Genomic DNA, 18,096 nt, shown 5'->3' with positions numbered 1-18,096 from the left:
GGGTGAATCTGAATTTTGAGAAATCTTTGAATATTAATGTTTTGAAACATTTTACATTTCAAGGTAGCAAAATGAATGTTATGTGTTTATTCATTCCGTTTTATATGTGACGATTTATTACTTGGTGCAGATTTACTACAGGGCTGCTTAACATAATTGCTAATAAACCGTTTTCAGCGCGAAAATTCCCTTGTGTAGTGAAGATTTAGGATTTAGATTTCTGGGCTTTCGGCATCAATGGCCTTGTTAGCCCGTCGCATATGAGGGATGACTTCCCTCGGTGATCACACTATCCGGGGAAAGGAAGGGAAGAATGGATTGGGGAAAAATGGGGCCGCGGTGGCTCAGTGGTAGAGCGTTCACCTCTGGTGCTTGGGGTCCCGGGTTCGATCCCAGCTCCCGCCAAGTGAACTTTGTGGTGGACAAACACCGTGTGCGTGGGTTTTCTTGGGGTTCTCCCGTTTCCTCCCACTTTCTTCATTCCACCATTTCATACATTACTCATCATCACCGTCTCCTTTAGCCTAACCGGCATAACCGTGGGACGTAAAACTCAAAGATTTCATTTTCATTTTTGGATTTCGGAAGGGAGAAAACGGCTTGGGACCTATATGTTAGGTACCACTCCGGCATTTGCCTGCTGTGAATGAGGAAAAGCCAAGGAAACCTCATTCAGGATGGCTGGACTTAAAATCTTTTGATACTTTTTCGACCGAGTTCCCCCACCGGGATCGAACCCGGGACCGTTCGCACCGAAGGCGAGAGCGTTAGCGAATACGCTACGCGGGGCCACTAGTGTAGTTTAGAAAACTCATTTTTACTAGGATATTTGCAAGATTTTTTTTTCTTTTAGTTTAACGCCCCATGATTGTACATCAATGTAAGAGAGAAGGTGACGATGAGATACATGATAATGGTGGAATCAAGAAAATGTAAGGAAACTGGAAAGTCTTAAGAATAACCACAACTACAGTGTTCACCAAAAGCCTATTTGTCGGGAGCAGGAATCGAACCAGGGACCTACCGCGTCAGAGGTAAGCGCTCTCAGAGCTTTCTTTTGTTTAAAGAACTTGTTTACAATGATATATATATATATATATATATATATATATATATATATATATATATATATATATATATATATATAACGAAGATATTGACATATTTTACAGCCTCACTGAAATTTAAAAAAAAAAAGTAGTCAGGGAGAGCTTACTTGTCAGGTTTTTATTTTTTAATTTAATTTATTTTTATTTATTTATTTTTGCTTTGTTATGTTCCCTAGTTAATTAATGTTTGGGTTACTGAAAATTAAAACCTTTTTAGTATTATTGTTATGTCATCACTTTGGAACAAAAACGTTAGATTTTTTTCTTGTGTTTTCATATAGGAAGTTGGTGAGTTTGTGCCTAGCACTGGTTTGGTTTCTAGAACGTAATTGAAGGTCATGTTGAGTTGAGTCTTGGTGGGTTTGAGTTCGTGAAGTGTCAGGCACTGCTTGTGCCCCTGTCTTCTGTTTGTGATGTTTCCTGGCTTTGGGCTGTGACGTATTTATGTTGAGGAGTACCAACGAAGGCCGCGTGATATACAGGTAGCTACAACACAGCTTCAACAGTTAACGAGTGCCATGTCTTTGAATTTCAGCTTTCGTTACGGCGTGATAATGCAGTATAGTGCTAGATTGAAATTCTATGGGTGGTAAAAACGGTATGGTAAGAAATACAACGTAATTGTTATTAGTTTAATTAGTGTTTCTTCATAGTATTGTTTCACTATTTCTAGAAGGAATTAAGTATTAACGAAGTAATGAATAAGCAAAAGAACACATTGATTGACGTTTACTATTTCTCATACTCCATTGAGAATGTTTTGATCCTCAGTTGCGCAAACATCCAGTGTGCGTTTATTTTCTTTCTTTTTTGGGGGGTTTACACTGCCTCACAGATGAGCTCTTTCGTGGCTAAGTGGTTAATGAACACGCCTTTGGCGTGGGACACCCGGGTTCGATTCCCGGCCGGGGGCCGCGGTGGCTCAGTGGTAGAGCGTTCACCTCTGGTGCTTGGGGTCCCGGATTCGATCCTAGCCCCGCCAAGTGAACCTTGTGGTGGACAAACACCGTGTGCGTGGATTTTCTCGGGGTTCTCCCATTTCCTCCCACTTACTTCATTCCACCATTTAATTCATTGCTCATCATCAGCGTCTCCCTTAGCCTAACTGGCATAACTGTGGGACGTAAAACTCAAAGGTTTCATTTCATTTTTTCTTAATCTCTTGCACCGACCGACCGATCTCGATCAAATTTCCAACGTAGATGCGCTTCTGGCCTGGGAGTGTTTTTAGCTATTTACTTTGACAGTAGAACTTAGGGGAGGGGGAGGAGGGGGACAGAAAAAATAAATGACTTAATTTACTTTGAAGTGTAAAAGTGCGAGCGTTTTCTTCTCTCTCTCTCTCTCTCTGTCTCTCTCTCTCTCTCTTCACTCCTCCAGTCTCCTCTCACTTTTAGGGCCGCGGTGGCTCAGTGGTAGAGCGTTCACCTCTGGTGCTTGGGGTCACGGATTCGATCCTAGCCCCGCCAAGTGAACCTTGTGGTGGACAAACACCGTGTGCGTGGGTTTTCTCGGGGTTCTCCCATTTCCTCCCACTTACTTCATTCCACCATTTCATTCATTTCTCATAATCACCGTCTCCTTTAGCCTAACCGGCATAACCGTGGGACGTAAAACTCAAAGATTTCATTTCATTTTTTCCTCTCACTTTGATTTCATGATTTCGCACTCTGATGAAAAGTATTAAATACCGACAGGAAAAGTACTAATATATAACCTCTCTTTTAGGCGCCCCTCCAACCACGCGCCCGGGACACGTGCTTTGCTTGCTTGCCCATAGCTGCGGCTCTGTGAGCTACATAAGTAACATACAATGCTTACGTAATACTTTGGGTCATAAGCAGTGGCGGCGATTGGACGTTAAAAGTGGGGGGGCAAGACATGATCTGAATATTTGTATATCAATGTTAATATACAAACTTCCCTGGTTGAAACTATATACATTAATAGGTCATTTGAGAAAAGTGGGGGGGCAACTGCCCCCCTTTGCCACCCCTAATCGCCGCCCATGGTCATAAGTACTATTAAGAAAGGAAGAATTGCATTTTTTTAACTTTGGGAAAGGAGCTACTATGGGATTAAAGTTAAGGTAAGAAAGGCAACACATTCCAGTCTATGCTTTCACCCAGCAGACATATTGTTTGGAACCAAAAAAATGTGACTTTTGGAATCTTGTACTTAGGTTCACAGGGAAGCGACGAAATAACTTGAATCATCCATTGTAGCTCTCCCCGCAACCAGTTTCTAAAATGTTGGCAATAAGTTTGCGAAACGAGAGGTGACGACTTCAATTTTGGGTGAAAAGTCGCTATAAGAAATAATCGAGAAATTCATTGTCTATAAGCATTGTAAAAGTTGTAGATGTAAACTAAACAATATGTTCTACTCACTGGCGCAAATCCCGGGGGGGGGGATGACGGATACATGTCCCCTCCAATCTTGGAACTGAGGGGGACTTCTCCCAAATAATCCGATTTGAAATGTGTTTTTTGGGAGAAATTTGATGATTTTTGTCCGATTGCTACAAAGGAACGTGAGATGTCCCCCAGAATAAGCCTCAAATCTGCAGCCTCCTAACGCTAAAGACAACTCTGATCCTCCACAACATTGTTTTTCAACTTCATAAGTATTTTGGACATCGCCAAAAAAAGTATGGTAACGGTCTTACCCTCCCCCCCCAATGTTGAAGACAGATTTGCGCCGCTGGTTCTATTCACATCTTTGTAAACAGGGCGCAACCAATCCTTTAATTCAGGGATCATTTCAGGTTGTTTCGGGTACTTTTGTTCATGTTGTGGTCAAAATAGTTCCGAAATAATTAACACTACAGTACTTACGTTAAGCAATTTTTTGTAAAAGAAAAAGTGCAGAATAATTAAAAGACCCCAGAGGACAAATATAACAAACACCTTCTTCGCCTTTTTTCACGCATCTATAGCTAATCTTGTTGCTATCGGTAATGATGTATTACGTGTGTCTCTCAACGGAAACTCTGCGAACTAAAGGACATCAAGTTTGTAGTTATTCTTCAGGGTAACATAACAATGCAGGATTGTGGAGTAGTGAGTACGCTGTATTTCCAAACTCTTCATCACTTGCGCTGATTAAAACAAACAAACAGAAAAAAAGAACGTAAAAACTGTTTTGAACTAATAATGCTTCTCTACAGATGAACATTTTGTTTGCAGCAAAAAGTCGCTAAATGTGTAAGTAGGTAAATCGTTATTTAAAAATCACCCAAAAAAGTCTCCAATCGGAATTTTTTTTTTTGTCGTTATCGTAGGGCGACCATACGTCCCGTTTTGACCGGGACAGTCCCGTTTTAGGGGCGTGTCGCGGCCGTCCCGTCAGTAGATGGAAAAAAGTAGTATTCGTCCCGTTTTATGTAAATGAAAGAAGTAAATAACAAACCCAGTACCTTTACTCCTTTTAAAAGTATTAATAATAACAAAGCGGCAAAAATTGAACTGAAAATCCCTATATTAAAAATACTCTATAGTTCGCAGTACTGCTCGAAAGGCAGCAGAGGTTTTAGCAGTTGGTTGTGTGTTAAACAAACTTCAACGTGTCTTTCCTTTTTCATAAGTACCCGCTCTGTAACGAAGAGAGAGAGGGGGAACTCTGATATCAAGGCACTGATAAGAACAAAGGTAGATCTAAAAGTCTAGTGTTGCAAGAACCTGTCCCGTTTTTAACTGAAAATTTTATGGTCACCCTGCGCTATCGTTGAGGTCGAATTCCCCTTATTTAGCGACTTTACCCAAAATTGGCAACATTGACCCCCACCGAACAACACCCCGTCATCTTGAGCCTAGCCAGCATAATAGTGGGACGTAAAACTTAAAGATTTCATTTCGAACAACACTCCCAGAAACCTACTGTTATACTATTCTCAAACCACCCTTTCGTACAGTTCTCCCTATTCGAAAAAAAAAAAAATTGTAAATAGCAGTGTTCATACATAAATATGGAACTCAATTTCCCTGAATTTTGCAGGTTTTAAAGGTATTAATTTTGCAATTTCCAGGTCTAGTGGAAGAAACTAATAGTACGAGAACACATAAATTTTAAGAATACTATATTTATATATTTGAGAATGGCCACCCTTCTCCCCAATGAACGATTGCAATTAAATATTGAGTCACAAGAAAATAAATAATTAAAATAAATAAAATTTAAGTTGAAAAATATTAAGTTGAGAAGCCTACTAAGGGAATTATATAATACTTTTGTTCCATACTTGAATACATTCAAAATATACAAAAAAATATTGGCTTGGGGAAGAAAAAAGGGCCCGCGAGATTTTAACTGATTCTTGTAGTACTCGACGACAGAAATAGATTACTGAAAGAATTTTCAAAATCGGCACAGGCAAACATGAAGAAAATCGCATTTTCAGGTACCGGTTCAAAATGAGAAGAAAAAAGGACCGCGAGATTTTAACTGATTCTTATAGTACTCGACGAGAGAAATCGATTAGTGAAGGAATGTTCAAAATCGGCGCAGGCAAGCATGAAAAAAAATCGCACTTTCATGTACCGGTTCAAAATGGGGAAGAAAAAAGGGCCCGCGAGATTTTAACTGATTCTTGTAGTACTCGACGACAGAAATAGATTACTGAAAGAATTTTCAAAATCGGCACAGGCAAACATGAAGAAAATCGCATTTTCAGGTACCGGTTCAAAATGGGAAGAAAAAAGGGCCCGCGAGATTTTAACTGATTCTTGTAGTACTCGTCGAGAGAAATCGACTAGTCAAGGAATTTTCAAAATCGGCGCAGGCAAGCATGAAAAAAAATCGCACTTTCATGTACCGGTTCAAAATGGGGAAGAATAAAGGGCCCGCGAGATTTTAACTGGTTCTTGTAGTACTCAACGGGAGAAATCGATTAGTGAAGGAATTTTCAAAATCGGCGCAGGCAAACATGGAGTAAATGGCATTTTCATGTACCGGTTCAAAATGGGGAAGGAACAAGGTCCCGCGAGTTTGAACCGCTACGATGTATGTTTACGAATGTGCCCGTCTTCTCAAATTTAGTTAATTACTGTGACACTGAAACATGTGACACAGAGTCACATTGTGGATGACTCTGCAATCGGCAACCACTGCACATATACTCCTCCCGCCCCACAGTTTGATTATTTCGATCCATTCCTCACGTGCTAACGGCATGGTTCAACATCTGCAAGAAAGAGGTAAATGTAACGTTCAATTGGCAATAGCTTTTCACCAAATTAAGCTGCATGAAATCTGATTGCATATTTGACATACTGAGAAAATTCTAGCCCGTGGCCATATGTATCACATATCCCACCAGTTCATAAAAATTTTGAACACACAATTACGGTCGTCCGTGTGACGTACTCCCAAAAGGCCTAATGTGTATCACCCACCTCACATTCAATGAAACCACATCCGTGTAGAATTAAGAAAGGAACCTCTTATGATGTATACAGGATGTCTCAAACGTTCCCTGACATAGGGTAACTCTGTTATTATCAGAGTTACGACAAAATGTAAGAGGAAAAACATCTCGAAATATGACGTTTTCAATCTAAAGTGAACACTTTTTTAAAAAATCGGACAAGATGAATGTGCTGTATACTCTTTATGCACCCAATTTTAAATGAAAATGCAACGTTGTCATTTACCTGGACCCACGACATAAGTGAATGAAGTTACTGTTTGAAACGGGGGCTGGCCATCGACATGTTAGCGTAAAAGACAGTAACTTCACTCACTTCTGTTGTGGGTCCAGGTAAATGGCAACGTTGCATTTTCATTTCACATTGGGCGCATAGAGAGTGTACAGCGCAAACGGGTCATCCGATTTTAAAAATTCCTTCACTTTAGATTGAAAACATCATAATTGGATATGCTTTTCCCTCCTACATTCTGTTGTAACTCTGATAATAACAGAGTTACCCTATGTCAGGGGACTTTTGAGACACCCTGTATACCTTATTTAATGTATGTTTGATGTCACTATAACTGTAGTATAATTTAGTTTGTTTAAATTTACAATTTAATACAAGTAGATTCGGATTTACATGCGTAGGATTTTGTATGCATCTAACTAATGAATTCTTTTATTTTTATGCTTAACTTAGTGACTTGGCTTTGGACTGCAACTGATTATTGTAACCCATTATTGCTTGAGAAGAAACAAGATATCCGAATCTTCATTTGGAGAAATCAAAGGTCTATTGGAAAGCTGGGGATTACAATCATTAATTTCTACATTTCAAGGTGCGTAGTAAATTATATATTGTGTTTATTGTTAAATTACTATTATTGGGTTTAGAATCAATGAAGCACTTCATGATATTTTATGGGGATCAAGATGGGTGCCGGATAGATAAGTATTTGAGCGTCAGGCTCTTATTTCTTTTCAATTTAATATTTAATCAATGATTATTTTTCTCCCTCATTATTCCACCAAATCGTATTCCAAGATCATATATCCATTTTTGTTCGATATATCCATATTTTTGATCTCTTTCATATTTCTATATTTTCGATTTTTGATATTGTTTATATTTCGATATTGCTGTATTTTTCGATATTTCGAACAAGTTTCGATAGTTTGTCGACATCGATTATCTATATCTAAATTCGGATATCCCAAAGCCCTATCGAGCACCCTCCGAAATGAAGTTTTTGGCTATGGACCTGATTAGGGATGCGCACGAGACAATTTTTGTTACGAAATTCGAGGCAAGATAGAGCTTTTCCAATAGAAACGGATCCAGTTTTCGAGACGAGACAACTTTCGCGGCACCTTTTCGAGAGGAGACAACCTCAAATCTTTTCTCTTGCGCATCCCTAGACTTGATCATGAGTTATCAAAAAAAAAAAAAAAAAAATGTTAATGAGAAATAACATGTAAATACAATATAGGTAGCTAAAACATTTTTGTTTTCATTCTTCAGTAATGCATTGTTATTAATCTCAGGGGGGCGGTGGCTCAGTGGTAGAGCGTTCACCTCCGGTGCTTGGGGTCCCTGGTTCGATCCCAACTCGCGCCGTGTGGACTTTGTGGTGGACAAACACCTTGCTCGTGGGTTTTCTCGGGGTTCTCCCGTTTCCTCCCACTTTGTTCATTCCACCATTTCACTCATTTCTCATTATCACCGTCTCCTTATCCTAACCGGCATAACCGTGGGACGTTAAACTTAAAGATTTCATTTTTTATTAATCTCAGCATTTTATAGTGTATTCTTAAGCTTAAGGTGATGTATAATTAAAGTTTGAATTCAGTTAACTTATTTTGTTTCTCAGATTGTTTTTAAAATGTATGTACAATTGTTTATGTTCATTCTCGAGAGTTTAAAGTGACGTATAGTTATTAAACATAGTATTTAATATTGTACTCTTAACGTGGAAGTGATATACAGTTAACTTTTGAATTCAGTAAACATTTTTCTTTCTGAAATTGCTTTAAAAAGTATGTAAAAACGTTTTTATTTTCTTTCTTGAGTGCTAAAAGTGATGCAAAGTTATTAAGCTTACTACTTTATATTGTATTCTCAACCCTAAACTGATACACAGTGCGTTTTTGAATAAATTGTCAAGTTATTTGAGTGATGAACACTGGTAGAAAATCCTGACTACTACTGGAACATTTTGATTTTAAGGTGACGACTACTGGTGCAAGGATTTTAAAATATTGTTTTTCCTTCAAGGGCTACTCCTTTTTGAATTCTGACTACATGGTCACTATAGGAAGGATCAGTGAGTCTTTCCAACTATGGTACAGCTCCGACAGAGTCACGATGCTCAGAGAAGAGACAAAATAGTATGTTTTCAAACTTAAAGTGAGAACCACTGGCGTTTTTACCTTGCTATGCAAAAGTAAGTGAGTACTCCAATGGGGTTCCAATGCGGTACCTAATTTCTGCATTTTAGATATATGGAAATACATGTCTCTAAAATGTAAAGAACTGATTTTTTTTAGGGGGGGGAATAAACTATAGGTATGTGGGGCTTGCATACTTGACGCTACAATTCGGAAATTGAATTAAAATATGACTAACGGCTATCAAGATGTTGTCAAATAAAGGGAGGACCAACACAGTTAAGGGGTTTTCGTGTTAGATGCTAAAATTTCCGAAATCGGTCATGGAAAGTTAATAAACACCAGTAGCAATTTCATCTTAAAGTAATTAGATATCTTCATGGGGTGTTAGAACATCATGGAGTCTACCAAAATTAAATTTTAAAAGCTTTTGAAAATATAATCTGACATTTGTAAACAGTATTTGAAATATGTATTTACCCAAAACTTCCAGCTAGTACATCTAACATCTGGAGAAACACTGTGAAATAAAAGCTTGAAATTTCGGAAACAATTATTGGTCGCAACAAAATTAAATAAGATGGTACTTCTATGGGTTAAATCAGTACCTCAGTACAATTTCGATCGAAAGATTAGTTCAGTCCTAGGTTTTCTTCAGGCAATTCCAATGGTTCATCGAGCTGTACAAAAGAATGAAAATTCGCTGTCAATATCTAAGATAGTAACCAAGATAAAAGGAATTATATATTTTATGGCGTAAAAATAGAGATCTTTATATATTTGTACTTTTGGGTCTTTCCTATAAGAAAAAAAAAATCAGAAAACTACTGTATATACCTTAATAGACAATTCAATGGGCGGGGACACAGTAGCTTAGTGGTAGGGTGTTTAACTAATCTTTTTTTTTGCAGAAACTATTGGAGTATTCACTTAACCCGTAGAGATACGATCATACTTAACTCCCTATTTAATTTTAAAATTAAATAAAAGGAAATATTTCAGTGTAGCGACCCACGATTATGCATTTTAGTCTCAGGGAGATTATGATTAAAGCAAGTGAATGTTGTTGACAGAATTGATGGAATGCAAAGGTGGGAGGAGAGTACCCCGAGAAAACCCACGAATACGATGTCCACTACAAACTGACTTGGCCGTGGATCGAACCAAGAACCCAATACACCAGAGGTAAGCACTCTACCACTAAGCCACTGTGCCCCCGCCCATTTAATTGTCTATTAAGGTATATACGGTTGTTTTCTGAAATTTCTTCTTCTTACAGCAAATACTCAAAAGTACAAATCCATGTGGGTCTCTATTTTTACGACGTCATAAAATACATAATTCCTTATATCTCGCTTGCTATATTAGATATTGACAAAAAATGTTCACTTTATTTCAGAGCCCGATGAACGCTTGGAATTGTCCAAAGAAAATTTAGAGCTGAATTAATCTTTCGATCGAAATTGTACTGACGAGTCTGAGGTTCTCACTTAACCCATATAAGTACCATCTTATTTAACTTTTGTTAGGATCAATAATTGTTTTCTGAAATTTCAAGATCTAATACGCTTTTATTGTATGGTGTCTCTCTAGCTGCTAGATGTACTAGCTGGAACTTTTAGGTAAATACATATTTCTAATACTCTTTACAAATGTCAAAATATATTTTACAAAACTTTTAAAATTTAATCTTGGTAGACCCCATGATGTTCTTAAACTCCATGGAAATACCTAATTATTTTAAGATGAAATTGCTACTGATGCTTATTAACTTTACATGACCGGTTTCGGAAATTTTACCACCTAACACGAAAACCCCATAACTATATGGATCCTCCCTTTATTTGACAATATCTTGATAGTCATATTTTAATTAATTTTCTAAATTGTACTGTCTAATATGCAAGCTCCACGTACCTATGGTGTCGCTTTTTATTTCACCATATTTCGGTAACTGTTAGGCGTACCGACTTGCGGTTTCGGTAAACACACACCTCTAACGTTCTTTAAAACGTTATTAAGACATATTTTAGAATATTTAGAAATGAGAGTTCTGGGAATATCATGGTACCCGAAAACCCCCATCAGGGCGTGTGTGTAGTGTATTTAATTGAAACTACTTTTGAGGTTGTTGTAAGCCCTCGTAATTACGTTTCCGAAACTGCACCATCTAGTACGCAAACTCCACAGTTCTGTAGTGTCGCTCTTTATTTTCCCATATCTCGATATCCATAAGGCTTACCGAGTTGAGGTTTTCGGTAAACAGATGTCAGTTCCTTACATTTTAGAGACATATATTTTCATATATCTAAAAAATACAGACATTAGGTACCCCATGATAGCCCGAACACCATTGAGGTACCCACTTACTTTTGAATGGTAATACATTTTGAGTTGTTGTTCAGCATCAATAAACACTTCATAGTTTTTCTACGTGCAACCCAAAAGTCCATACCTGACCGAACATATTTTGTCCATTTAATCTCAAAAATGTTAAGATACTTTGTATTGTTAAGTACAACCAAATTAAGCACACTGAATATAACATTTTAAATATTTTCTGATTTTTGTTGCAGGTATTTCGTGCATCAAACCAGAATTCTGCTTGAAAGACAGTCAAAAGAAGCAGTGTAGGTTGTGGCTAAAAGTACGCCCTTTCTGAAGACAGACTCAGTTGTACTTACATTATTTTGTACGAATATATAACCCTAATAAAGATACTGTACTACAAATTATTTCTTTCTTCCATAAATTATAATAAAATATTATCTCTGTTTAAAGAAAATGATTTGTTAATGTTAAGCCATTTTAATTATTTTTCTCTGTAATAAGAACATTATCCCTAGCAATATTTTTTATCTTTGTGCTATTGCGATTGGATGAAGTAAAATTCTATACGAAGCACTATTATTTCAGACATGCATTAATAACTAATGTATTGTTCTGTATGTAAGACAATGTGTATACTGAACATGTCTAGCGAAGGTGTTGTTTTAATACAGAATCTATAACTCAGCTTTTCAGTAGTCAACTTTATTGGGAATCCGAAGAACGAAGTTAAAAAAAAAAAAAAAAATGTTGGACTTACCAGCGTGTGTGTGTTCGAATTCTGGACTAATCCAAATTATCCAGAGAAATCATTATATATTTCTTTGTTGCTATTTCAGATGTATCCTTTATCCAAGTCGTATGAAACGGAGACTTCATACATCGCTATACTTTGTATGAACTATGTTCCGTATTTACTTAATCACTTTGTAACTTTCTCTAGTGTTGACAAGGCCGCAGGTGTCAATCGAATAGTTTAGTGTTTCACTCATGTCACCTTGTGACTAAGGTACGTCCTGTCGGTATATATATGGTACTGGGTTCAATTAGCGATAAAATACATTTTTAGCGTTAAACAAATGCAAAAATCTACACGAAATGAGATACCGTGATCTCTGACTTACGGATAACACCAAGCAACTAATGGTACTGAGTGTGATTGAGTTTACTAATTACTATTTGGCTAAAATCAGTGTTCCTTTATCTATAGTTCTTTTCGTGCTTTGAATTGCAAAGTTTGAAATAACCGTTTTAAATTATTGTGTATATATATATCTTCCGAGTAATTCTGAGAATCATTGCTCTTTCTTTAAGCAATGTATGAGACTGTTAAATTGCTCTTTCCTTAAAATGTTGCACTAAGAAGGATGCATCCAGGAAAGTCCAAATTTGCAGAATGTCTATAGCAGGGAAGAATAAATATGTTTAGTCGATGGCTGCACAACGCCTCCGCTGTCACCACGTTGTCACACAGCGAATACAGCGAACGTTTAAGAGTATTCTGCACTTACTATTAGGTATCGGCCTGGGAACTTTGGCGCATCTACCCAGTCTCCTTCTTGGTGTTTCATTTTTAATGGCGAGTACTGAGTAGGAATAATATTGTAAGCGAATGCGTTTCCGGCTGACACCACACTTTTAATTATTGCGACATTTAAAAAATACCTGTTAATTAAAATGTACAGAGAAGTTATTTCTGGAAAATTCTATTCAGGCCTCTTGTGGTAACAACTGCACTTTAGTAGAAGATACTATTAAGGAAAAGAATGAGGTAAAATAATCTTTATATCGTACAAGCAATGGATGATAACAGCTTAATAAATGATTGTACGTAAATATTGTTTGAGTTTGAATATAGGATTGTATAAGGCTGTGCATTTTGCATTATTATTGAGGTGCTGCAACTAACTAACTGCAAACCATATGATAAATTCTTACAGTAATATATCACATATTGATTTACTCTGTATGGAAACGAAAATAGTTTAATATATGGTTAACCTCCTTTGTGCCAGGGGCGGATCCAGAGGGGGGCGATCGGGGCGATCGCCCCCCCCCCCACAAGAGGAAACTTTCTTATTTTATATATAAATAAACCCATCCATAACAAGTTTGGAGCTCTTAAAAGTAGCAGTATTACCGCCGACCGCCCCCCCCCCCAGAAGTCCGTCCTGGATCCGCCCCTGCTTTGTGCCCATAATTTTAAAATTAACGTTTGTCACTTTTCAACACTTGGCTTTGCAGTAGCTTTCCAACGAATTAGCAGGAAGCCCAAACTTATAGGACACCCTGCAGGTAAATACATTTCTTTGGACAGTTTCACTGCTCCAAACTAAGATTTGAAAAGTGTAGTATTGTTAATTTTATTATTATTGGCACAAAGGAGATCAACCATATTTTAAGCTATTTTTGTTTTCATACAGAGTAAAACAATATTTGACAACATTACAGTAAGAATGTATCATGCACTTTGCAGTATGTTGCAGCACTTTAATAATGGTGCACTATACGTACACTCTAGATCCTGCATATGTCCGATCCATACATTACAAGAAGGCAATACGTATTCGATACAGGTAAAATCTGTATATTTCATATGGACAACCTATTAGCTATATACATCCAATCTATACATTACATATGGCCAACCTGTACGCGACATACGTATAATCTATATGCTGCATGCAGACAGTCTGTAAGCTACATATATACACTCTGTATGGTGCATACGGATATTCTGTATGCTGTATCTGGACAAGCTGTGTGCGACATAAGGAAAATTTGTATAATACATACGTACAATACGTATACTGTATCTAGTCGTACGTATGGGGCACAAGTACAATATAGATGCTGTCTCGGGGTTGAACGCAAGAAACATACGTACAGAACGTATATTGCATACTTCTTGAAATCATGCTCCGTCCTGATACCTGATACCTGATACCTGATACCATGAAACCCACATGCTACATACGACCCTGACGTCACAAAGCTAGATATCACCTCCGTATATACTTGTTACTGCAGATGACGTCACACGAATGACGTCATTGCACTTATGCAGACAGTACGTATAATACATACTTTTTCAGCTATACGTTTGCTGCAGGATGTTATATACGGTTGTACGTTAAGTCCAGAAACTACAGGAATTACGAATGTAACCTACGTTTTTAAGTATGCCACCTACAATTTTTTTTCTCAGTGTATATATTTGAGTTTTACGTCCTACGGTTATGCCGGTTAGGCTAAAGGAGATGGTGATTATGAAAGATGAATGAAATGGTGGAATGAAAAAAGTGGGAGGAAACGGGGGAACCCCGAGAAAACCCACGCACACGGTGTTTGTCCACCACAAGGTTCACTTGGTGGGAGTAGGGCTTAAACCCGGAACCCCAAGCACCAGAGGTGAACGCTCTATCACTGAACCACCGCGGCCACTATATATATATATATATATATATATATATATATATAGAGAGAGAGAGAGAGAGAGAGAGAGAGAGAGAGAAAGAGGTACAAATATGGAATATCATTTACTTTTTGCTTGACGAAATCAATATATTTGCATAAATTAACACAAAAAACTCTATAAATGCTGTGTAATATATCCTTAAACAATATCCAAATTTTGTGCTGCGTAAAGGAATGGGAAATATTTATAAACATCAATTTCCAATAAAGTTGCAAAATTCTTACTTTAAAAAACGGGGTACAAATATGGAATACCTTGAACATTTTCGAACAAACACTTTCAACAAGCAAAATTAGTGAGCTAAAAAAGTTGAAAGTTAAACCAAGTTATAGGAACAAAGTAGAAACGAACACCACTAACATATTACGTCATTGTACAGTTCTCTTACATAAGTTACAAACGTAATAACCATATTCATAACCTGCACAAGCAGTGTGAGCCCACTCAGTGCACATCTGGCACATAACCCATTATTCCCCTTCCTTATCACATGAAAATCTACCCGAGCAGAAGATGCATTCAGTGTCCTCGCTATAGGGTGTTCCACCTTCACCAATATCAATATCAGAAGAGTCGTCTCTCACACTAAATGAACTATCACTATCACTCGCAGTGTCGGACGTTTCACATCTTGCTGGTCTTCGTTGTCTCTTGTTTCGTTTGGCACATTGCTTCCTTGCTCCCAGAGACATTTCAATGGACGCTTTATATGGTGATGAAGTCAGGATATTGGCAGTTCCTGATTTTCTTCCCCTGCTTCCCCTTTTCTTCCCTACGTTGGGCACAGGCGATATGTCCCATGGAGTAATCACTGTACCTCTGGTAGGTGCTCCTGCTTCATCGGCACAAGAAACACTCCCACTGCTTGGCCCAATTCCTTTCTGCTCAGCTTCACTGACACTGTCCGTTTTTCCACTAGATGCAATGAAATCTGCAACTGTGAAAACATTCCGATTTACTGGGTAGAGCCCTGTAATTCGAAAGCCATTCACGGCGATCTCACCAGTCTGGCATTTGAGATAGGCCTTACCAAAGAGTTCAGCAATGTCCATGTTAGTCAGAGGCCTATCATGAAGCCTTAGCCACATCCACACTTCCTCGCTATAGTAAGACTTCAGTGGACTCATGAACGTTTTGTCCAGTGGCTGCATTTTGTGAGTAGCATGAGGGGGGAGGCACAAAATGCAGACACTATTCTCTCGACCCAAGTTAATGACATCTAAATTTCTGGAGTGGCTATAATGACCATCCAAAATCAAGAGAACAGGTGACTCAGGTGACGGTTTCACTTTGTCGATGAAGTGGAGGAACCACTGGGTAAAGAGATCATTCTGAATCCACCCTGAGGGATGACAAGCAGCGACAGACCCAGGCGGGGCACTTCTCATCAGCTGATTGTTCATGTTCTTGCGGGGGAAAATGAACATGGGTGGAACGAATATTCCACTAGCACTCATGCAAGTTACGACTGTCACCAGAGAACCTCTCTCAGCAGAACTTACTGCTGCCACCTGCCACGTACCCTTCACTGGAAGAACTCGTGGTACTTTGCTCTGCACCACACTCAATCCAGTTTCGTCAACATTAAATATCCTGTCTGCTGGGTATTTTTTCTTCTCCATTTCTTCAGTTAGGAGGTCGAAAAATTTGTTGATATTTTCCTTTGTGAATCCGGTGGCCCGTTGGAAAGAAGTTGCTGTTGGCTTTCAAAACGAGCATCTATCCTTATGCCTTTTCAAGAAGAGGCGGAGCCATCCTCTACCAGCTCTGTCGCCCAAAAATGGATTTGGAATCCCGTTTCTTTTGGCTATCTGAAAGGCCATTGTTTGTAAGTCTAGTCTGGTCAGTCCAAAAAATTTGCTTTCCATTGTTAGAGCATGTTGAAGTAGTTGTTCTTCAATTTCTTGCGGCAGAACTGTCTTCCTTCCAAGCCTGGTTTTGGTGGTTTCATTCACTGTAACGTCTGATTTAGCCAGTCGGAAGAGAGTTGCGCATGGAACATTAAATGTCTTGGCTGCCTTCAAATAGCCCATCTTTTTCTGTCGCACCGATTTTATTGCCTCCTGCATAGCAACCTCATCCCACACTTTTCTAGCAGGTGACAATTTTCTACCTTTCGATGTTGTCGCCATATCTACAGTTGAAACACAGTTCTAGAATAAGGGTCTAAATATGGAATACCAGGTATTCCATATTCGAGCCACTACTGTCTTGAGAAACAAAACGTCAAAACACTCACAGTTCAAACAATTGAAAAAAAAAACTAGATACTGTATGTGGTAATGTCGCTACAAATGTCCTCTTTCCAAACGAACAGAAGTGTATTTGAATAGGCATATGTATTAGAAATATACGACGAAATGCTCCTTACCTACAAAAAATTCACTTCACCGGGAAAACAATCAAAAGAAACCGACGCGTTGCTTTCGGCTTTAAACTCAACAACGACTACTTTTGTTAACAAAGGAAGGAAGGAGGGATTGTTTCACAGTTTGTTCGCTAGAGTACTCACGTTACCTTACGAGATATAGTATTCCATATTAGTGTGCCCCTATTCCATATTTGTACCTGTTCCTATATATATATATATTTGTACCTGTTCCTATATGTATATATATATATATATATATATATATATATATATATATATACAGTGTGTTTGCAAAAGAACTCCCTAGTTTTCATGTGTCCTAGTATCTGTACAAACTGACATACACTATTCTAGTTTGTGATGTTTGATTCATCAACTCTCCAAGTTTGGCTCCCCTGGAGTTGGCAGGTCTGCTTGACCTTGAGATGGCACCAGTGCTGTTTTTCTCCTCTGTTTTCTCAGTTCAGTCCAGGCAGGCGTGCAGTGCAGAGCAAATCAGCAACAATGCGTACTCCGCAACAGAAAGCGCAGTGTGTTATTTGGCTTGTGTAAACTGAGTCAGTTATAATAGTACAGCGTAATTTTAGACGTCAGTACGGTGGTGAACCACCTACAGCAAAAACTATCCGTCATTGGCTAAAGTCTTTCAAGGAAACCGGTAGTGTTTTAAAAGCAAAATCACCAGGTAGACCGAGTACTTCTGAAGATGTTGAACAGATCCGTGTTTCTTGTGTTCGGAGCCCGAAGAAGTCATTGGCTAGACGTAGGCTACAATTACGAGTACCTAAAGATACTGTTTATAATGTGCGTAAAAGTCTTAAGTTGCGCGCCTACAAATTGCAACTGTTACATGAAATTAAATCTACTGATAAAAAATCGAAAGGTATGAGTTTGCTGCTGACTTTCTACACAGAAGTGATGATGATGTCAATTTTTTAAAAAAAGATTATCTTTTCTAATGAGGCTACATTTCATGTCAGTGGAACAGTTAATCGTCATAACTGTAGAATTT

At 38.2% G+C, this 18,096-nt stretch overlaps 1 long non-coding RNA gene across 1 annotated transcript; it reads left to right on the top strand.

Moving 5' to 3' along the window:
* The first annotated feature begins 1,210 nt into the window (after window positions 1–1,210).
* On the top strand, window positions 1,211–11,630 carry LOC145684841 (uncharacterized). Its single transcript, XR_014131411.1, has 3 exons — window positions 1,211–1,591; window positions 7,220–7,358; window positions 11,484–11,630. It is a non-coding gene; the product is annotated as an uncharacterized LOC145684841 (long non-coding RNA).
* Window positions 11,631–18,096: the final 6,466 nt, after the last annotated feature.

The sequence above is a fragment of the Thermobia domestica genome, chromosome 5 (genome assembly GCF_964235325.1).
Source record: "Thermobia domestica chromosome 5, izTheDome1.hap1.1, whole genome shotgun sequence".
In the NCBI taxonomy this organism is placed as follows: domain Eukaryota; kingdom Metazoa; phylum Arthropoda; class Insecta; order Zygentoma; family Lepismatidae; genus Thermobia; species Thermobia domestica.
The sequence above is the reverse complement of the archived record's forward strand: the minus strand, read 5'-3'. Positions and strand labels throughout refer to the sequence as shown.